General features: G+C 46.8%; 1 long non-coding RNA gene across 5 annotated transcripts in view; it reads left to right on the forward strand.

The window, feature by feature from the left end:
* Positions 1 to 21,695, forward strand: part of LOC147049146 (uncharacterized) — a 66,751-nt gene extending 45,056 nt beyond the window's left edge. For all 5 annotated transcript variants that reach the window (XR_015067546.1, XR_015067549.1, XR_015067545.1 and 2 more), the window contains one exon: positions 1 to 21,695. This exon is cut by the window's left edge. This is a non-coding gene — a long non-coding RNA (uncharacterized LOC147049146).
* Positions 21,696 to 22,128: the final 433 nt, after the last annotated feature.

Consider the following 22,128-nt stretch of genomic DNA (forward strand, 5'->3'; position numbering starts at 1 on the left):
CTTGGATGCGCATGGACGAAGCCGGACTGCTGTGGACGCGCCTGGACGAAGCCGGGACCGCCGTGGATGCGCCTGGACGAAGCCTGGACAGCCTTGGAAGTGCCTTAGACGCCCCTAGTTGACTCCAGGACCGCCTTGGATGTGTCTTGGAAGTGTATCGGATGCTCCTTGGATGCGCCTGGACAAGGTTGGGACCGCCTTCAATGCGCCTGGATGACGACAGAACCGTCTTGGATGCTCCTTGAATGCAGCTTGAATGCCCCTTGGATGCGCCTGGACGATTCCTGGACTGCCTTGGATGCGCCTTCGATGACCCTGAACGGAACCAGGACCGCCTTGAATGCGCCTGGACGACGCCGGGACCACCTTGGTTGCGCCTTTAAGTCAATAGATGAAACCAGTAAATAGAAAAAATTAACAAAGTTAAAAGATGAAATTAAGTACCTACAAGTCTAAAAGAAAAAGGATAAAAATGGATAATAGTAATATATAGGTAAATAATAAGGTAAAAACAGAGGTAAATAGATAAAAATTATTTAAAAATAGAAAGTGACGATAAAATTAGAAAAGTAAATACTTAAAAAAACAAGCAAGTAGATAAATAAATAGGACAATTAAATAGATAAAAATAGAAAAATAAATAGATAAAAATAGTTCAAATAGAAATTTAAATAGATAAAAATAGAAATGTTAAATAGATAAATTAAACGTATAAAATAGAAGATAGTAGATAAGTAAATAGGACAATTAAATAGTTAAAAATGGATAAACTAGATAAAAATAGACATAAATAAGCAAGTAGATAATTAAATAGGACAATTAAATAGATAAAAATAGATAAACTAGATAAAAATAGAAAAATAAATAGATAAAAATAGTTCAAATAGAAATTTAAATAGATAAAAATAGAAATATTAAATAGATAATTTAAATGTATAAAATAAAAGATAGTAGATAAGTAAATAGGACAATTAAATAGTTAAAAATAGATAAACTAGATAAAAATAGAAATATAAATAAGCAAGTAGATAAGTAAATAGAACAATTAAATAGATAAAAATAGATAAAATAGAAAAATAAATAGATAAAAATAGTTCAAATAGAAATTTAAATAGATAAAAATAGAAATATTAAATAGATAAATGCATAAAATAGAAGATAGTAGATAAGTAAATAGGACAATTAAATAGATAAAAATATAAATAGATAAAAATAGTTAAAATAGAAATTTAAATAGATAAAAATAGAAATTTAGATAAAGTAATTAAATGTATAAAATAGAAGAGTTAAAAAAGTCAATAGATCAAAATAGATAAAATAGATTACAGACTAGTAAATAGATTATATGAATAACGAATAAAATAGATAAAATAGATGGATAAAATAGGAATGTAAATAGGTCAAAATAGAAAAGTAAATAGATTAAATAAAAAATAGATAAAATAGATGTATAAAAATAGATTACAGACTAGTACAGATAAGTAAATGGATAAAATAGATAATTAGATGGGTAAAATAGATCTGTAAATAGATAAAAAAAGATAAGTAAATGGATCAAATAGATAAGTAAATGGACAAAATAGATAAAAATAGCAAAGTAAATTAACTGCATAAAATTAGAAAACTAGACAAAGTAGATGAAAATAAAATAGTAAATAGAAAAGAAAATAGATAAAAATAGTCAAGTAAAATGATAAAATAGATCAAATTAGAAGTGAATAGATTAAATACATCAAAATAGGAACGTAAATAGTTAAATAGATTAAAATAGAAAAGCAAATTGACAAAATAGATGAAAGCAAAATTGATTGCTTAAACATAGAAAGTGAATTAAATAGATAAAGTAAATAAGTAGCAGGGCCGCCAAGGTGTGCCCACCGACGTCCAGGCGCACCAAGGGCCTGCCTGGACGGCGCCAAGACCACATTGAATGTGCCTGGACGACGCCGGGACAGCATTGGATGCACCTGGAGAACGTCGGGACTGCATCGGATACGCCTGGACGACTTCATGACAGCCTTGAATGCGCCCGGATGAGGCAACGACCGCCTTGGATGCACCTGGACAACGCCACGGCCACCTTGGATGCGCTTTGGATGCACCTGGACAGAGCTGGGACCGACCGTCTTGGATTTGCCTGAATGACGCCAGAACCGCCTGGACTGTGCCTGGACTGCCTTGTATGCGCCTGGACACCATCGGGATCGCCTTGGCTACACCTGGACAACGCCACGACCACCTTGGAGGTGCTTTGGATGCACCTGGAAGAAGCTGGGGCCATCTTGGATTCGCCTGGACGACGCGGGGACTGCCTTGGATACGCCTGAACGACGCCGGAACCACCTTGGATGCGCCTGGACGACGCTGGAACCGCCTTGTATGCGCCTGGACGAAGCCGGGACCGCCATGGATGCGCCTGGACAAAGCGAGGACCGCCTTGGATGCGCCTGGACGAAGCAGAGACTGTCGTGGATGCGCCTGGACGAAGCCGGGAAAGCCTTGGATGCGCCTTGTATGCGTCTGGACAAAGTTGCGACCGCCTTGGATAACCATGGATGACGCCAGGACTGCTGTGGATGCGCCTGGACGGAGCTAGGACGGCATTGGTTGCACCTGGATGACGCTGGGACCGACTTGGATGCACCTGATCGACGCTGGGACCGCCTTGGATGCACCTAGAATGTGTCTCAACCACGCCAGGACTGCCTTGGATGTACCTGGACCACGCTGGGACCACCTTGCATGCGCCTGGACGTCGGGACTGCCTTGGTGGCGCCAGGACGACGCCGGTACCACCTCGAATGCGCCCGGACGACGCCGGGGCCGCCTTGGATGCGCCTGGACGACGCCGGGACCGCCTTGTTTGCGCCTGGACGACGCCGGGACCGCCTTGTTTGAGCCTGGACGACGCCGGGACCGCCTTGTTTGAGCCTGGACGGCGCCGGGACCGCCTTGTTTGAGCCTGGACGGCGCCGGGACCGCCTTGTTTGAGCCTGGACGGCGCCGGGACAACGTCAAAACTGCTTTGTATGCATCTGGACGCCGCTTGGACCGCCTTGGATGTGCCTGGACATTCCGGAACCGCCTCGGATGCGCCTGGACGATTCGGGACCACCTTGGTCACGCCTGAACGACGCTGGGACCGTCTTGAATGCACCTGAACGACACCAGGACTGCCTTGGATGCGCCTGGCCGGGACTGCTTTGAGTGCGCCTGGACGATGCTGGGACTGCCTTGAGTGTGTCATGGGTGCGTACTCCAGGAGCACCCATGACAATCAAGGCAGTCCCAGCGTCGTACCGCATCGCATGCGCCCGGACGACGCCGGGACTGCCTTGGTTGGGCCTGGACGACACCGGGACCGCCTTGGATGCACCACGGATACCCGTGGACGACGCCGGGACGCGCCTGGACGACGCTGTGATTGTTTGGGATGCGCTTCGTGTCCTGTGGACCACCTCAGATGTGCCTGGACAATGATGGAACCGCCGCGGATGCGCCTGGACGATCCCAGGACCGCCTTGGATGAGGCTGGACAACTCTGGTAATGCCTTGGATGCGCCTGGACGATGCCAGGACTGCATCGGGTGTGCTTTGGATGCGCCTGGACGACGCCGGAACCACCGTGGCTGCGCCTAGACGACGTCGGGACTGCCTGGGATGTTAACATACAATGCTAACAAACGTAGATGTTGCCGTCGTTATAATTCCAAAACCTCAAGCATGGACTGCCTTGGATGTGCTTGGAAGAAGCCGACTTGGATGACGCCGAGCCCGGCTTGCATGCACCTGGATGACGCTGGGATCACCTTGGATGCACCTGGACGACGCTTGGGCCGCCTTGAATGCTCCTGAGAAACGCCAAGACCGCCTTTGATGCGCCTGGACGATGACGGAACTGGCTTGAATGTGCCTTGGATGCGCCTAGTCGACGCCAGGACCGCCTTGGATGCGCCTGGACGACGCCATGACCGGCTTGGATGCGCTTGGACGAGGCTGAGATCGCCTTGTGTGTGCCTGGAAGATCCTGGGATCAGCTTGGTTGCGACTGGACGACTCTGGGACCGCCTTGGATGCGCATGGACGAAGCCGGGACTCCCGTGGATGCGCCTGGACGAAGCCGGGACAGCCTTGTATGCGCCCGGACGATGCTGCGACCGCCTTGGATGCGCATGGACGAAGCCGGGACTGCTGTGGACGCGCCTGGACGAAGCCGGGACCGCCGTGGATGCGCCTGGACGAAGCCTGGACAGCCTTGGAAGTGCCTTAGACGCCCCTAGTTGACTCCAGGACCGCCTTGGATGTGTCTTGGAAGTGTATCGGATGCTCCTTGGATGCGCCTGGACAAGGTTGGGACCGCCTTCAATGCGCCTGGATGACGACAGAACCGTCTTGGATGCTCCTTGAATGCAGCTTGAATGCCCCTTGGATGCGCCTGGACGATTCCTGGACTGCCTTGGATGCGCCTTCGATGACCCTGAACGGAACCAGGACCGCCTTGAATGCGCCTGGACGACGCCGGGACCACCTTGGTTGCGCCTTTAAGTCAATAGATGAAACCAGTAAATAGAAAAAATTAACAAAGTTAAAAGATGAAATTAAGTACCTACAAGTCTAAAAGAAAAAGGATAAAAATTGATAATAGTAATATATAGGTAAATAATAAGGTAAAAACAGAGGTAAATAGATAAGTAAATAGATAAAAATTATTTAAAAATAGAAAGTGACGATAAAATTAGAAAAGTAAATACTTAAAAAAACAAGCAAGTAGATAAATAAATAGGACAATTAAATAGATAAAAATAGAAAAATAAATAGATAAAAATAGTTCAAATAGAAATTTAAATAGATAAAAATAGAAATGTTAAATAGATAAATTAAACGTATAAAATAGAAGATAGTAGATAAGTAAATAGGACAATTAAATAGTTAAAAATGGATAAACTAGATAAAAATAGACATAAATAAGCAAGTAGATAATTAAATAGGACAATTAAATAGATAAAAATAGAAAAATAAATAGATAAAAATAGTTCAAATAGAAATTTAAATAGATAAAAATAGAAATATTAAATAGATAATTTAAATGTATAAAATAAAAGATAGTAGATAAGTAAATAGGACAATTAAATAGTTAAAAATAGATAAACTAGATAAAAATAGAAATATAAATAAGCAAGTAGATAAGTAAATAGAACAATTAAATAGATAAAAATAGATAAAATAGAAAAATAAATAGATAAAAATAGTTCAAATAGAAATTTAAATAGATAAAAATAGAAATATTAAATAGATAAATGCATAAAATAGAAGATAGTAGATAAGTAAATAGGACAATTAAATAGATAAAAATATAAATAGATAAAAATAGTTAAAATAGAAATTTAAATAGATAAAAATAGAAATTTAGATAAAGTAATTAAATGTATAAAATAGAAGAGTTAAAAAAGTCAATAGATCAAAATAGATAAAATAGATTACAGACTAGTAAATAGATTATATGAATAACGAATAAAATAGATAAAATAGATGGATAAAATAGGAATGTAAATAGGTCAAAATAGAAAAGTAAATAGATTAAATAAAAAATAGATAAAATAGATGTATAAAAATAGATTACAGACTAGTACAGATAAGTAAATAGATTAATTGAATCAGTAAATGGATAATTAGATGGGTAAAATAGATCTGTAAATAGATAAAAAAAGATAAGTAAATGGATCAAATAGATAAGTAAATGGACAAAATAGATAAAAATAGCAAAGTAAATTAACTGCATAAAATTAGAAAACTAGACAAAGTAGATGAAAATAAAATAGAAAATAGATAAAAATAGTCAAGTAAAATGATAAAATAGATCAAATTAGAAGTGAATAGATTAAATACATCAAAATAGGAACGTAAATAGTTAAATAGATTAAAATAGAAAAGCAAATTGACAAAATAGATGAAAGCAAAATTGATTGCTTAAACATAGAAAGTGAATTAAATAGATAAAGTAAATAAGTAGCAGGGCCGCCAAGGTGTGCCCACCGACGTCCAGGCGCACCAAGGGCCTGCCTGGACGGCGCCAAGACCACATTGAATGTGCCTGGACGACGCCGGGACAGCATTGGATGCACCTGGAGAACGTCGGGACTGCATCGGATACGCCTGGACGACTTCATGACAGCCTTGAATGCGCCCGGATGAGGCAACGACCGCCTTGGATGCACCTGGACAACGCCACGGCCACCTTGGATGCGCTTTGGATGCACCTGGACAGAGCTGGGACCGACCGTCTTGGATTTGCCTGAATGACGCCAGAACCGCCTGGACTGTGCCTGGACTGCCTTGTATGCGCCTGGACACCATCGGGATCGCCTTGGCTACACCTGGACAACGCCACGACCACCTTGGAGGTGCTTTGGATGCACCTGGAAGAAGCTGGGGCCATCTTGGATTCGCCTGGACGACGCGGGGACTGCCTTGGATACGCCTGAACGACGCCGGAACCACCTTGGATGCGCCTGGACGACGCTGGGACCGCCATGGATGCGCCTGGACAAAGCGAGGACCGCCTTGGATGCGCCTGGACGAAGCAGAGACTGTCGTGGATGCGCCTGGACGAAGCCGGGAAAGCCTTGGATGCGCCTTGTATGCGTCTGGACAAAGTTGCGACCGCCTTGGATAACCATGGATGACGCCAGGACTGCTGTGGATGCGCCTGGACGGAGCTAGGACGGCATTGGTTGCACCTGGATGACGCTGGGACCGACTTGGATGCACCTGATCGACGCTGGGACCGCCTTGGATGCACCTAGAATGTGTCTCAACCACGCCAGGACTGCCTTGGATGTACCTGGACCACGCTGGGACCACCTTGCATGCGCCTGGACGTCGGGACTGCCTTGGTGGCGCCAGGACGACGCCGGTACCACCTCGAATGCGCCCGGACGACGCCGGGGCCGCCTTGGATGCGCCTGGACGACGCCGGGACCGCCTTGTTTGCGCCTGGACGACGCCGGGACCGCCTTGTTTGAGCCTGGACGACGCCGGGACCGCCTTGTTTGAGCCTGGACGGCGCCGGGACCGCCTTGTTTGAGCCTGGACGGCGCCGGGACAACGTCAAAACTGCTTTGTATGCATCTGGACGCCGCTTGGACCGCCTTGGATGTGCCTGGACATTCCGGAACCGCCTCGGATGCGCCTGGACGATTCGGGACCACCTTGGTCACGCCTGAACGACGCTGGGACCGTCTTGAATGCACCTGAACGACACCAGGACTGCCTTGGATGCGCCTGGCCGGGACTGCTTTGAGTGCGCCTGGACGATGCTGGGACTGCCTTGAGTGTGTCATGGGTGCGTACTCCAGGAGCACCCATGACAATCAAGGCAGTCCCAGCGTCGTACCGCATCGCATGCGCCCGGACGACGCCGGGACTGCCTTGGTTGGGCCTGGACGACACCGGGACCGCCTTGGATGCACCACGGATACCCGTGGACGACGCCGGGACCGTCTGGGATGCGCCTGGACGACGCTGTGATTGTTTGGGATGCGCTTCGTGTCCTGTGGACCACCTCAGATGTGCCTGGACAATGATGGAACCGCCGCGGATGCGCCTGGACGATCCCAGGACCGCCTTGGATGAGGCTGGACAACTCTGGTAATGCCTTGGATGCGCCTGGACGATGCCAGGACTGCATCGGGTGTGCTTTGGATGCGCCTGGACGACGCCGGAACCACCGTGGCTGCGCCTAGACGACGTCGGGACTGCCTGGGATGTTGACTGTTTTTCTGTAAGTATTTAATTACAGAACATCAAACAAGTAAGTCATTATCCCTCATTTACATATGTTACGCTTGACAAGTATTTTAGCATCTCCCAGATGTTTTATCTTTGCCGGAACTTAATGTTAACATACAATGCTAACAAACGTAGATGTTGCCGTCGTTATAATTCCAAAACCTCAAGCATGGACTGCCTTGGATGTGCTTGGAAGAAGCCGACTTGGATGACGCCGAGCCCGGCTTGCATGCACCTGGATGACGCTGGGATCACCTTGGATGCACCTGGACGACGCTTGGGCCGCCTTGAATGCTCCTGAGAAACGCCAAGACCGCCTTTGATGCGCCTGGACGATGACGGAACTGGCTTGAATGTGCCTTGGATGCGCCTAGTCGACGCCAGGACCGCCTTGGATGCGCCTGGACGACGCCATGACCGGCTTGGATGCGCTTGGACGAGGCTGAGATCGCCTTGTGTGTGCCTGGAAGATCCTGGGATCAGCTTGGTTGCGACTGGACGACTCTGGGACCGCCTTGGATGCGCATGGACGAAGCCGGGACTCCCGTGGATGCGCCTGGACGAAGCCGGGACAGCCTTGTATGCGCCCGGACGATGCTGCGACCGCCTTGGATGCGCATGGACGAAGCCGGACTGCTGTGGACGCGCCTGGACGAAGCCGGGACCGCCGTGGATGCGCCTGGACGAAGCCTGGACAGCCTTGGAAGTGCCTTAGACGCCCCTAGTTGACTCCAGGACCGCCTTGGATGTGTCTTGGAAGTGTATCGGATGCTCCTTGGATGCGCCTGGACAAGGTTGGGACCGCCTTCAATGCGCCTGGATGACGACAGAACCGTCTTGGATGCTCCTTGAATGCAGCTTGAATGCCCCTTGGATGCGCCTGGACGATTCCTGGACTGCCTTGGATGCGCCTTCGATGACCCTGAACGGAACCAGGACCGCCTTGAATGCGCCTGGACGACGCCGGGACCACCTTGGTTGCGCCTTTAAGTCAATAGATGAAACCAGTAAATAGAAAAAATTAACAAAGTTAAAAGATGAAATTAAGTACCTACAAGTCTAAAAGAAAAAGGATAAAAATGGATAATAGTAATATATAGGTAAATAATAAGGTAAAAACAGAGGTAAATAGATAAAAATTATTTAAAAATAGAAAGTGACGATAAAATTAGAAAAGTAAATACTTAAAAAAACAAGCAAGTAGATAAATAAATAGGACAATTAAATAGATAAAAATAGAAAAATAAATAGATAAAAATAGTTCAAATAGAAATTTAAATAGATAAAAATAGAAATGTTAAATAGATAAATTAAACGTATAAAATAGAAGATAGTAGATAAGTAAATAGGACAATTAAATAGTTAAAAATGGATAAACTAGATAAAAATAGACATAAATAAGCAAGTAGATAATTAAATAGGACAATTAAATAGATAAAAATAGATAAACTAGATAAAAATAGAAAAATAAATAGATAAAAATAGTTCAAATAGAAATTTAAATAGATAAAAATAGAAATATTAAATAGATAATTTAAATGTATAAAATAAAAGATAGTAGATAAGTAAATAGGACAATTAAATAGTTAAAAATAGATAAACTAGATAAAAATAGAAATATAAATAAGCAAGTAGATAAGTAAATAGAACAATTAAATAGATAAAAATAGATAAAATAGAAAAATAAATAGATAAAAATAGTTCAAATAGAAATTTAAATAGATAAAAATAGAAATATTAAATAGATAAATGCATAAAATAGAAGATAGTAGATAAGTAAATAGGACAATTAAATAGATAAAAATATAAATAGATAAAAATAGTTAAAATAGAAATTTAAATAGATAAAAATAGAAATTTAGATAAAGTAATTAAATGTATAAAATAGAAGAGTTAAAAAAGTCAATAGATCAAAATAGATAAAATAGATTACAGACTAGTAAATAGATTATATGAATAACGAATAAAATAGATAAAATAGATGGATAAAATAGGAATGTAAATAGGTCAAAATAGAAAAGTAAATAGATTAAATAAAAAATAGATAAAATAGATGTATAAAAATAGATTACAGACTAGTACAGATAAGTAAATGGATAAAATAGATAATTAGATGGGTAAAATAGATCTGTAAATAGATAAAAAAAGATAAGTAAATGGATCAAATAGATAAGTAAATGGACAAAATAGATAAAAATAGCAAAGTAAATTAACTGCATAAAATTAGAAAACTAGACAAAGTAGATGAAAATAAAATAGTAAATAGAAAAGAAAATAGATAAAAATAGTCAAGTAAAATGATAAAATAGATCAAATTAGAAGTGAATAGATTAAATACATCAAAATAGGAACGTAAATAGTTAAATAGATTAAAATAGAAAAGCAAATTGACAAAATAGATGAAAGCAAAATTGATTGCTTAAACATAGAAAGTGAATTAAATAGATAAAGTAAATAAGTAGCAGGGCCGCCAAGGTGTGCCCACCGACGTCCAGGCGCACCAAGGGCCTGCCTGGACGGCGCCAAGACCACATTGAATGTGCCTGGACGACGCCGGGACAGCATTGGATGCACCTGGAGAACGTCGGGACTGCATCGGATACGCCTGGACGACTTCATGACAGCCTTGAATGCGCCCGGATGAGGCAACGACCGCCTTGGATGCACCTGGACAACGCCACGGCCACCTTGGATGCGCTTTGGATGCACCTGGACAGAGCTGGGACCGACCGTCTTGGATTTGCCTGAATGACGCCAGAACCGCCTGGACTGTGCCTGGACTGCCTTGTATGCGCCTGGACACCATCGGGATCGCCTTGGCTACACCTGGACAACGCCACGACCACCTTGGAGGTGCTTTGGATGCACCTGGAAGAAGCTGGGGCCATCTTGGATTCGCCTGGACGACGCGGGGACTGCCTTGGATACGCCTGAACGACGCCGGAACCACCTTGGATGCGCCTGGACGACGCTGGGACCGCCTTGTATGCGCCTGGACGAAGCCGGGACCGCCATGGATGCGCCTGGACAAAGCGAGGACCGCCTTGGATGCGCCTGGACGAAGCAGAGACTGTCGTGGATGCGCCTGGACGAAGCCGGGAAAGCCTTGGATGCGCCTTGTATGCGTCTGGACAAAGTTGCGACCGCCTTGGATAACCATGGATGACGCCAGGACTGCTGTGGATGCGCCTGGACGGAGCTAGGACGGCATTGGTTGCACCTGGATGACGCTGGGACCGACTTGGATGCACCTGATCGACGCTGGGACCGCCTTGGATGCACCTAGAATGTGTCTCAACCACGCCAGGACTGCCTTGGATGTACCTGGACCACGCTGGGACCACCTTGCATGCGCCTGGACGTCGGGACTGCCTTGGTGGCGCCAGGACGACGCCGGTACCACCTCGAATGCGCCCGGACGACGCCGGGGCCGCCTTGGATGCGCCTGGACGACGCCGGGACCGCCTTGTTTGCGCCTGGACGACGCCGGGACCGCCTTGTTTGAGCCTGGACGACGCCGGGACCGCCTTGTTTGAGCCTGGACGGCGCCGGGACCGCCTTGTTTGAGCCTGGACGGCGCCGGGACCGCCTTGTTTGAGCCTGGACGGCGCCGGGACAACGTCAAAACTGCTTTGTATGCATCTGGACGCCGCTTGGACCGCCTTGGATGTGCCTGGACATTCCGGAACCGCCTCGGATGCGCCTGGACGATTCGGGACCACCTTGGTCACGCCTGAACGACGCTGGGACCGTCTTGAATGCACCTGAACGACACCAGGACTGCCTTGGATGCGCCTGGCCGGGACTGCTTTGAGTGCGCCTGGACGATGCTGGGACTGCCTTGAGTGTGTCATGGGTGCGTACTCCAGGAGCACCCATGACAATCAAGGCAGTCCCAGCGTCGTACCGCATCGCATGCGCCCGGACGACGCCGGGACTGCCTTGGTTGGGCCTGGACGACACCGGGACCGCCTTGGATGCACCACGGATACCCGTGGACGACGCCGGGACGCGCCTGGACGACGCTGTGATTGTTTGGGATGCGCTTCGTGTCCTGTGGACCACCTCAGATGTGCCTGGACAATGATGGAACCGCCGCGGATGCGCCTGGACGATCCCAGGACCGCCTTGGATGAGGCTGGACAACTCTGGTAATGCCTTGGATGCGCCTGGACGATGCCAGGACTGCATCGGGTGTGCTTTGGATGCGCCTGGACGACGCCGGAACCACCGTGGCTGCGCCTAGACGACGTCGGGACTGCCTGGGATGTTAACATACAATGCTAACAAACGTAGATGTTGCCGTCGTTATAATTCCAAAACCTCAAGCATGGACTGCCTTGGATGTGCTTGGAAGAAGCCGACTTGGATGACGCCGAGCCCGGCTTGCATGCACCTGGATGACGCTGGGATCACCTTGGATGCACCTGGACGACGCTTGGGCCGCCTTGAATGCTCCTGAGAAACGCCAAGACCGCCTTTGATGCGCCTGGACGATGACGGAACTGGCTTGAATGTGCCTTGGATGCGCCTAGTCGACGCCAGGACCGCCTTGGATGCGCCTGGACGACGCCATGACCGGCTTGGATGCGCTTGGACGAGGCTGAGATCGCCTTGTGTGTGCCTGGAAGATCCTGGGATCAGCTTGGTTGCGACTGGACGACTCTGGGACCGCCTTGGATGCGCATGGACGAAGCCGGGACTCCCGTGGATGCGCCTGGACGAAGCCGGGACAGCCTTGTATGCGCCCGGACGATGCTGCGACCGCCTTGGATGCGCATGGACGAAGCCGGGACTGCTGTGGACGCGCCTGGACGAAGCCGGGACCGCCGTGGATGCGCCTGGACGAAGCCTGGACAGCCTTGGAAGTGCCTTAGACGCCCCTAGTTGACTCCAGGACCGCCTTGGATGTGTCTTGGAAGTGTATCGGATGCTCCTTGGATGCGCCTGGACAAGGTTGGGACCGCCTTCAATGCGCCTGGATGACGACAGAACCGTCTTGGATGCTCCTTGAATGCAGCTTGAATGCCCCTTGGATGCGCCTGGACGATTCCTGGACTGCCTTGGATGCGCCTTCGATGACCCTGAACGGAACCAGGACCGCCTTGAATGCGCCTGGACGACGCCGGGACCACCTTGGTTGCGCCTTTAAGTCAATAGATGAAACCAGTAAATAGAAAAAATTAACAAAGTTAAAAGATGAAATTAAGTACCTACAAGTCTAAAAGAAAAAGGATAAAAATTGATAATAGTAATATATAGGTAAATAATAAGGTAAAAACAGAGGTAAATAGATAAGTAAATAGATAAAAATTATTTAAAAATAGAAAGTGACGATAAAATTAGAAAAGTAAATACTTAAAAAAACAAGCAAGTAGATAAATAAATAGGACAATTAAATAGATAAAAATAGAAAAATAAATAGATAAAAATAGTTCAAATAGAAATTTAAATAGATAAAAATAGAAATGTTAAATAGATAAATTAAACGTATAAAATAGAAGATAGTAGATAAGTAAATAGGACAATTAAATAGTTAAAAATGGATAAACTAGATAAAAATAGACATAAATAAGCAAGTAGATAATTAAATAGGACAATTAAATAGATAAAAATAGAAAAATAAATAGATAAAAATAGTTCAAATAGAAATTTAAATAGATAAAAATAGAAATATTAAATAGATAATTTAAATGTATAAAATAAAAGATAGTAGATAAGTAAATAGGACAATTAAATAGTTAAAAATAGATAAACTAGATAAAAATAGAAATATAAATAAGCAAGTAGATAAGTAAATAGAACAATTAAATAGATAAAAATAGATAAAATAGAAAAATAAATAGATAAAAATAGTTCAAATAGAAATTTAAATAGATAAAAATAGAAATATTAAATAGATAAATGCATAAAATAGAAGATAGTAGATAAGTAAATAGGACAATTAAATAGATAAAAATATAAATAGATAAAAATAGTTAAAATAGAAATTTAAATAGATAAAAATAGAAATTTAGATAAAGTAATTAAATGTATAAAATAGAAGAGTTAAAAAAGTCAATAGATCAAAATAGATAAAATAGATTACAGACTAGTAAATAGATTATATGAATAACGAATAAAATAGATAAAATAGATGGATAAAATAGGAATGTAAATAGGTCAAAATAGAAAAGTAAATAGATTAAATAAAAAATAGATAAAATAGATGTATAAAAATAGATTACAGACTAGTACAGATAAGTAAATAGATTAATTGAATCAGTAAATGGATAATTAGATGGGTAAAATAGATCTGTAAATAGATAAAAAAAGATAAGTAAATGGATCAAATAGATAAGTAAATGGACAAAATAGATAAAAATAGCAAAGTAAATTAACTGCATAAAATTAGAAAACTAGACAAAGTAGATGAAAATAAAATAGAAAATAGATAAAAATAGTCAAGTAAAATGATAAAATAGATCAAATTAGAAGTGAATAGATTAAATACATCAAAATAGGAACGTAAATAGTTAAATAGATTAAAATAGAAAAGCAAATTGACAAAATAGATGAAAGCAAAATTGATTGCTTAAACATAGAAAGTGAATTAAATAGATAAAGTAAATAAGTAGCAGGGCCGCCAAGGTGTGCCCACCGACGTCCAGGCGCACCAAGGGCCTGCCTGGACGGCGCCAAGACCACATTGAATGTGCCTGGACGACGCCGGGACAGCATTGGATGCACCTGGAGAACGTCGGGACTGCATCGGATACGCCTGGACGACTTCATGACAGCCTTGAATGCGCCCGGATGAGGCAACGACCGCCTTGGATGCACCTGGACAACGCCACGGCCACCTTGGATGCGCTTTGGATGCACCTGGACAGAGCTGGGACCGACCGTCTTGGATTTGCCTGAATGACGCCAGAACCGCCTGGACTGTGCCTGGACTGCCTTGTATGCGCCTGGACACCATCGGGATCGCCTTGGCTACACCTGGACAACGCCACGACCACCTTGGAGGTGCTTTGGATGCACCTGGAAGAAGCTGGGGCCATCTTGGATTCGCCTGGACGACGCGGGGACTGCCTTGGATACGCCTGAACGACGCCGGAACCACCTTGGATGCGCCTGGACGACGCTGGGACCGCCATGGATGCGCCTGGACAAAGCGAGGACCGCCTTGGATGCGCCTGGACGAAGCAGAGACTGTCGTGGATGCGCCTGGACGAAGCCGGGAAAGCCTTGGATGCGCCTTGTATGCGTCTGGACAAAGTTGCGACCGCCTTGGATAACCATGGATGACGCCAGGACTGCTGTGGATGCGCCTGGACGGAGCTAGGACGGCATTGGTTGCACCTGGATGACGCTGGGACCGACTTGGATGCACCTGATCGACGCTGGGACCGCCTTGGATGCACCTAGAATGTGTCTCAACCACGCCAGGACTGCCTTGGATGTACCTGGACCACGCTGGGACCACCTTGCATGCGCCTGGACGTCGGGACTGCCTTGGTGGCGCCAGGACGACGCCGGTACCACCTCGAATGCGCCCGGACGACGCCGGGGCCGCCTTGGATGCGCCTGGACGACGCCGGGACCGCCTTGTTTGCGCCTGGACGACGCCGGGACCGCCTTGTTTGAGCCTGGACGACGCCGGGACCGCCTTGTTTGAGCCTGGACGGCGCCGGGACCGCCTTGTTTGAGCCTGGACGGCGCCGGGACAACGTCAAAACTGCTTTGTATGCATCTGGACGCCGCTTGGACCGCCTTGGATGTGCCTGGACATTCCGGAACCGCCTCGGATGCGCCTGGACGATTCGGGACCACCTTGGTCACGCCTGAACGACGCTGGGACCGTCTTGAATGCACCTGAACGACACCAGGACTGCCTTGGATGCGCCTGGCCGGGACTGCTTTGAGTGCGCCTGGACGATGCTGGGACTGCCTTGAGTGTGTCATGGGTGCGTACTCCAGGAGCACCCATGACAATCAAGGCAGTCCCAGCGTCGTACCGCATCGCATGCGCCCGGACGACGCCGGGACTGCCTTGGTTGGGCCTGGACGACACCGGGACCGCCTTGGATGCACCACGGATACCCGTGGACGACGCCGGGACTGTCTGGGATGCGCCTGGACGACGCTGTGATTGTTTGGGATGCGCTTCGTGTCCTGTGGACCACCTCAGATGTGCCTGGACAATGATGGAACCGCCGCGGATGCGCCTGGACGATCCCAGGACCGCCTTGGATGAGGCTGGACAACTCTGGTAATGCCTTGGATGCGCCTGGACGATGCCAGGACTGCATCGGGTGTGCTTTGGATGCGCCTGGACGACGCCGGAACCACCGTGGCTGCGCCTAGACGACGTCGGGACTGCCTGGGATGTTGACTGTTTTTCTGTAAGTATTTAATTACAGAACATCAAACAAGTAAGTCATTATCCCTCATTTACATATGTTACGCTTGACAAGTATTTTAGCATCTCCCAGATGTTTTATCTTTGCCGGAACTTAATGTTAACATACAATGCTAACAAACGTAGATGTTGCCGTCGTTATAATTCCAAAACCTCAAGCATGGACTGCCTTGGATGTGCTTGGAAGAAGCCGACTTGGATGACGCCGAGCCCGGCTTGCATGCACCTGGATGACGCTGGGATCACCTTGGATGCACCTGGACGACGCTTGGGCCGCCTTGAATGCTCCTGAGAAACGCCAAGACCGCCTTTGATGCGCCTGGACGATGACGGAACTGGCTTGAATGTGCCTTGGATGCGCCTAGTCGACGCCAGGACCGCCTTGGATGCGCCTGGACGACGCCATGACCGGCTTGGATGCGCTTGGACGAGGCTGAGATCGCCTTGTGTGTGCCTGGAAGATCCTGGGATCAGCTTGGTTGCGACTGGACGACTCTGGGACCGCCTTGGATGCGCATGGACGAAGCCGGGACTCCCGTGGATGCGCCTGGACGAAGCCGGGACAGCCTTGTATGCGCCCGGACGATGCTGCGACCGCCTTGGATGCGCATGGACGAAGCCGGACTGCTGTGGACGCGCCTGGACGAAGCCGGGACCGCCGTGGATGCGCCTGGACGAAGCCTGGACAGCCTTGGAAGTGCCTTAGACGCCCCTAGTTGACTCCAGGACCGCCTTGGATGTGTCTTGGAAGTGTATCGGATGCTCCTTGGATGCGCCTGGACAAGGTTGGGACCGCCTTCAATGCGCCTGGATGACGACAGAACCGTCTTGGATGCTCCTTGAATGCAGCTTGAATGCCCCTTGGATGCGCCTGGACGATTCCTGGACTGCCTTGGATGCGCCTTCGATGACCCTGAACGGAACCAGGACCGCCTTGAATGCGCCTGGACGACGCCGGGACCACCTTGGTTGCGCCTTTAAGTCAATAGATGAAACCAGTAAATAGAAAAAATTAACAAAGTTAAAAGATGAAATTAAGTACCTACAAGTCTAAAAGAAAAAGGATAAAAATGGATAATAGTAATATATAGGTAAATAATAAGGTAAAAACAGAGGTAAATAGATAAAAATTATTTAAAAATAGAAAGTGACGATAAAATTAGAAAAGTAAATACTTAAAAAAACAAGCAAGTAGATAAATAAATAGGACAATTAAATAGATAAAAATAGAAAAATAAATAGATAAAAATAGTTCAAATAGAAATTTAAATAGATAAAAATAGAAATGTTAAATAGATAAATTAAACGTATAAAATAGAAGATAGTAGATAAGTAAATAGGACAATTAAATAGTTAAAAATGGATAAACTAGATAAAAATAGACATAAATAAGCAAGTAGATAATTAAATAGGACAATTAAATAGATAAAAATAGATAAACTAGATAAAAATAGAAAAATAAATAGATAAAAATAGTTCAAATAGAAATTTAAATAGATAAAAATAGAAATATTAAATAGATAATTTAAATGTATAAAATAAAAGATAGTAGATAAGTAAATAGGACAATTAAATAGTTAAAAATAGATAAACTAGATAAAAATAGAAATATAAATAAGCAAGTAGATAAGTAAATAGAACAATTAAATAGATAAAAATAGATAAAATAGAAAAATAAATAGATAAAAATAGTTCAAATAGAAATTTAAATAGATAAAAATAGAAATATTAAATAGATAAATGCATAAAATAGAAGATAGTAGATAAGTAAATAGGACAATTAAATAGATAAAAATATAAATAGATAAAAATAGTTAAAATAGAAATTTAAATAGATAAAAATAGAAATTTAGATAAAGTAATTAAATGTATAAAATAGAAGAGTTAAAAAAGTCAATAGATCAAAATAGATAAAATAGATTACAGACTAGTAAATAGATTATATGAATAACGAATAAAATAGATAAAATAGATGGATAAAATAGGAATGTAAATAGGTCAAAATAGAAAAGTAAATAGATTAAATAAAAAATAGATCAAATAGATGTATAAAAATAGATTACAGACTAGTACAGATAAGTAAATGGATAAAATAGATAATTAGATGGGTAAAATAGATCTGTAAATAGATAAAAAAAGATAAGTAAATGGATCAAATAGATAAGTAAATGGACAAAATAGATAAAAATAGCAAAGTAAATTAACTGCATAAAATTAGAAAACTAGACAAAGTAGATGAAAATAAAATAGAAAATAGATAAAAATAGTCAAGTAAAATGATAAAATAGATCAAATTAGAAGTGAATAGATTAAATACATCAAAATAGGAACGTAAATAGTTAAATAGATTAAAATAGAAAAGCAAATTGACAAAATAGATGAAAGCAAAATTGATTGCTTAAACATAGAAAGTGAATTAAATAGATAAAGTAAATAAGTAGCAGGGCCGCCAAGGTGTGCCCACCGACGTCCAGGCGCACCAAGGGCCTGCCTGGACGGCGCCAAGACCACATTGAATGTGCCTGGACGACGCCGGGACAGCATTGGATGCACCTGGAGAACGTCGGGACTGCATCGGATACGCCTGGACGACTTCATGACAGCCTTGAATGCGCCCGGATGAGGCAACGACCGCCTTGGATGCACCTGGACAACGCCACGGCCACCTTGGATGCGCTTTGGATGCACCTGGACAGAGCTGGGACCGACCGTCTTGGATTTGCCTGAATGACGCCAGAACCGCCTGGACTGTGCCTGGACACCATCGGGATCGCCTTGGCTACACCTGGACAACGCCACGACCACCTTGGAGGTGCTTTGGATGCACCTGGAAGGAGCTGGGGCCATCTTGGATTCGCCTGGACGACGCGGGGACTGCCTTGGATACGCCGGAACCACCTTGGATGCGCCTGGACGACGCTGGAACCGCCTTGTATGCGCCTGGACGAAGCCGGGACCGCCATAGATGCGCCTAGACAAAGCGGGGACCGCCTTGGATGCGCCTGGACGAAGCCGAGAAAGTCTTGGATGCGCCTTGTATGCGTCTGGACAAAGTTGCGACCGCCTTGGATGCCCATGGATGACGCCAGGACTGCTGTGGATGCGCCTGGACGGAGCTAGGACGGCATTGGTTGCACCTGGATGACGCTGGGACCGACTTGGATGCACCTGATCGACGCTGGGACTGCCTTGGATGCACCTAGAATGTGTCTCAACCATGCCAGGACTGCCTTGGATGTACCTGGACCACGCTGGGACCACCTTGTGTGCCTGGACGTCGGGACTGCCTTTGTGGCGCCAGGACGACGCCGGTACCACCTCGAATGAGCCCGGACGACTCCAGGACTGCCTTGGATGCGCCTGGACGACGCCGGGGCCGCCTTGGATGCGCCTGGACGACGCCGGGACCGCCTTGTTTGCGTCTGGACGGCGCCGGGACCGCCTTGTTTGAGCCTGGACGTCAAAACTGCTTTGTATGCATCTGGACGCTGCTTGGACCGCCTTGGATGTGCCTGGACATTCCGGAACCGCCTTGGATGCGCCTGGACAATTCGGGACCACCTTGGTCGCGCCTGAACGACGCTGGGACCGTCTTGAATGCACCTGAACGACACCAGGACTGCCTTGGATGCGCCTGGCCGATGCTGGGACTGCCTTGAGTGTGTCATGGGTGCGTACTCCAGGAGCACCCATGACAATCAAGGCAGTCACAGCGTCGTACCGCATCGCATGCGCCTGGACGACGCCGGGACTGCCTTGGTTGGGCCTGGACGACACCGGGACCGCCTTGGATGCACCACGGATACCCGTGGACGACGCCGGGATCGTCTGGGATGCGCCTGGACGACGCTGTGATTGTTTGGGATGCGCTTCGTGTCCTGTGGACCACCTCAGATGTGCCTGGACAATGATGGAACCGCCGCGGATGCGCCTGGACGATCCCAGGACCGCCTTGGATGAGGCTGGACAACTCTGGTAATGCTTTGGATGCGTCTGGACGATGCCAGGACTGCATCGGGTGTGCTTTGGATGCGCCTGGACGACGCCGCAACCACCGTGGCTGCGGCTAGACGACGTCGGGACTGCCTGGGATGTAAGTTGGATCTGCACTGGATGCCTCAGGATAATTCTGGGACCAGCTTGGATGCGCCTGGACGACGCTCGGACCGCCTTAGATGCGCCTGGACGACTCCGGGACTGCCTTTGATGCACCTTGGATCTGCCTTGGATGCCCCTAGACGACACCAGGATTGCCTTGGATAAGCCTTGGATGCGGCTGGGACCACCTTGGATGCGCCTTGACAACGCCGGCGCCGCTCTGGATGCGCCTGGACGACGACATGAACGCTTAAGATGCGATGCGCCTGTACGATGAGGGACTGGCTTGGATGTGCCCTGGATGCGCCTATTTGACGCCAGGACTGCCTTGAAGATGCGCATTGGATGCCCCCCGATGAAGCTGGCCGGGACTGCCTTGGATTCGCCTGGACAATGTTGGGACCGCCTTGGATGCGCCTGGTCAACGACAGAACCACCTTGGATGTGTCGGTTGCGTAGGTAAAAACCCGGGGGTGAAGAAAACATTTTGAGCCCCCCACGCTTGTACTCTGATTAGTATTAAACTTTAATGATTGTTTAATGATTAAAGGAAAAAAAATATTTATCTAATTAACTTTGAGGAAATTCTAGTCCACCGTCCGGTGTCTCAGGAGTGGGAAGCAGTGCACAGCCAACACTGTTTACAGTGAAGATGGTGTGCTGCTGACCTCGACTCGGGACGTCGTGAGTCGGTGGGGAGAATATTTTGAAGACCTCCTCAATTCCACCGACACGCCTTCCATTGTGGAAGCAGGGCCTGGAGACTGAGGCGGACTCTCCAATCTCTGGGGTCGAAGTCACTGAGGTAGTAGTTCAAAAGCTCCTCGATGGCAGGCCCCCGGGGGTGGGTGAGATCCGCCCGTGGTTCTTAAAGGCTTTGAATGTCGTGGGGCTGTCATGACTGACACGCCTCTACAGCCTTGCGTGGACATCAGGGACAGTGCCTCTGGATTGGCACCTTGGGGTGGTGGTTCGGTCCGCATTTTCGGCAGTAAGTCGGATTCGTTTCCAGTGAGGGTTGGACTCCGCCAAGGCTGCAGTTTGTCACAGATTCTGTTCATAATTTTTATGGACAGAATTTCTAGGCGCAGCCGAGGCGTTGGGGGGGTCTGGTTTGTAGACCTCAGCATCACGTCTCTGCTTTTTGCAGATGACGTGGTGCTGTTGGCTTCTTCAGGCCGTGATCGCCAGCTCTCACTGGAGCAGTTCGCGGTCGAGATGAGGCTCGGCACCTTCAAATGCGAGTCCATGGTCCTCGGTCGGAATAGGGTGGAATGCCCTCTCCCGATCGGGGATGAGATCCTGCCCCAAGTGGAGGACTTCAAGTATCTTGGGGTCTTATTCACGAGTGAGGGCAGGATGGAGCGCGGGATCGACAGGCGGATCGGTGCAGCGTCTGCAGTAATATGGACTCTGTACCGGTCCGTCGTGGGTGAAGAGAGACCTGAGCCAAAAGGCAAAACTCTCGATTTACCGGTCGATCTATGCTCCTACCCTCACCTATGGTCACGAGCTACGGGTCGTGGCCGAAAGAACGAGATCCAAGATACAAGCGGCCGAAATGAGTTTCCTCCGCAGGGTGTCCGGGCTCTCTCTTAATGATGAGGTGAGGAGTTCGGTCATCCGGGAGAGACTCTGAGTAGAGCCGCTGTTCCTCCACGTTGAGAGGAGCCAGATGATGTGGCCCGAGCATCTTGTCGGGATGCCTCCCTGGGGAGGTGTTCCGGTTCCGGGGATGTCCCACGGGTGGGAGACCCCGGGGACGACCCAGGATGCGCTGGATACACTATGTCTCTCGGCTGGCCTGGGAACGCCTTGGGATCCCCCGGGATGAGCTG

The sequence above is a fragment of the Syngnathus leptorhynchus genome, chromosome 11, assembly GCF_054491065.1.
Source record: "Syngnathus leptorhynchus isolate UIUO chromosome 11, UIUO_Slep, whole genome shotgun sequence".
NCBI lineage: Eukaryota > Metazoa > Chordata > Actinopteri > Syngnathiformes > Syngnathidae > Syngnathus > Syngnathus leptorhynchus.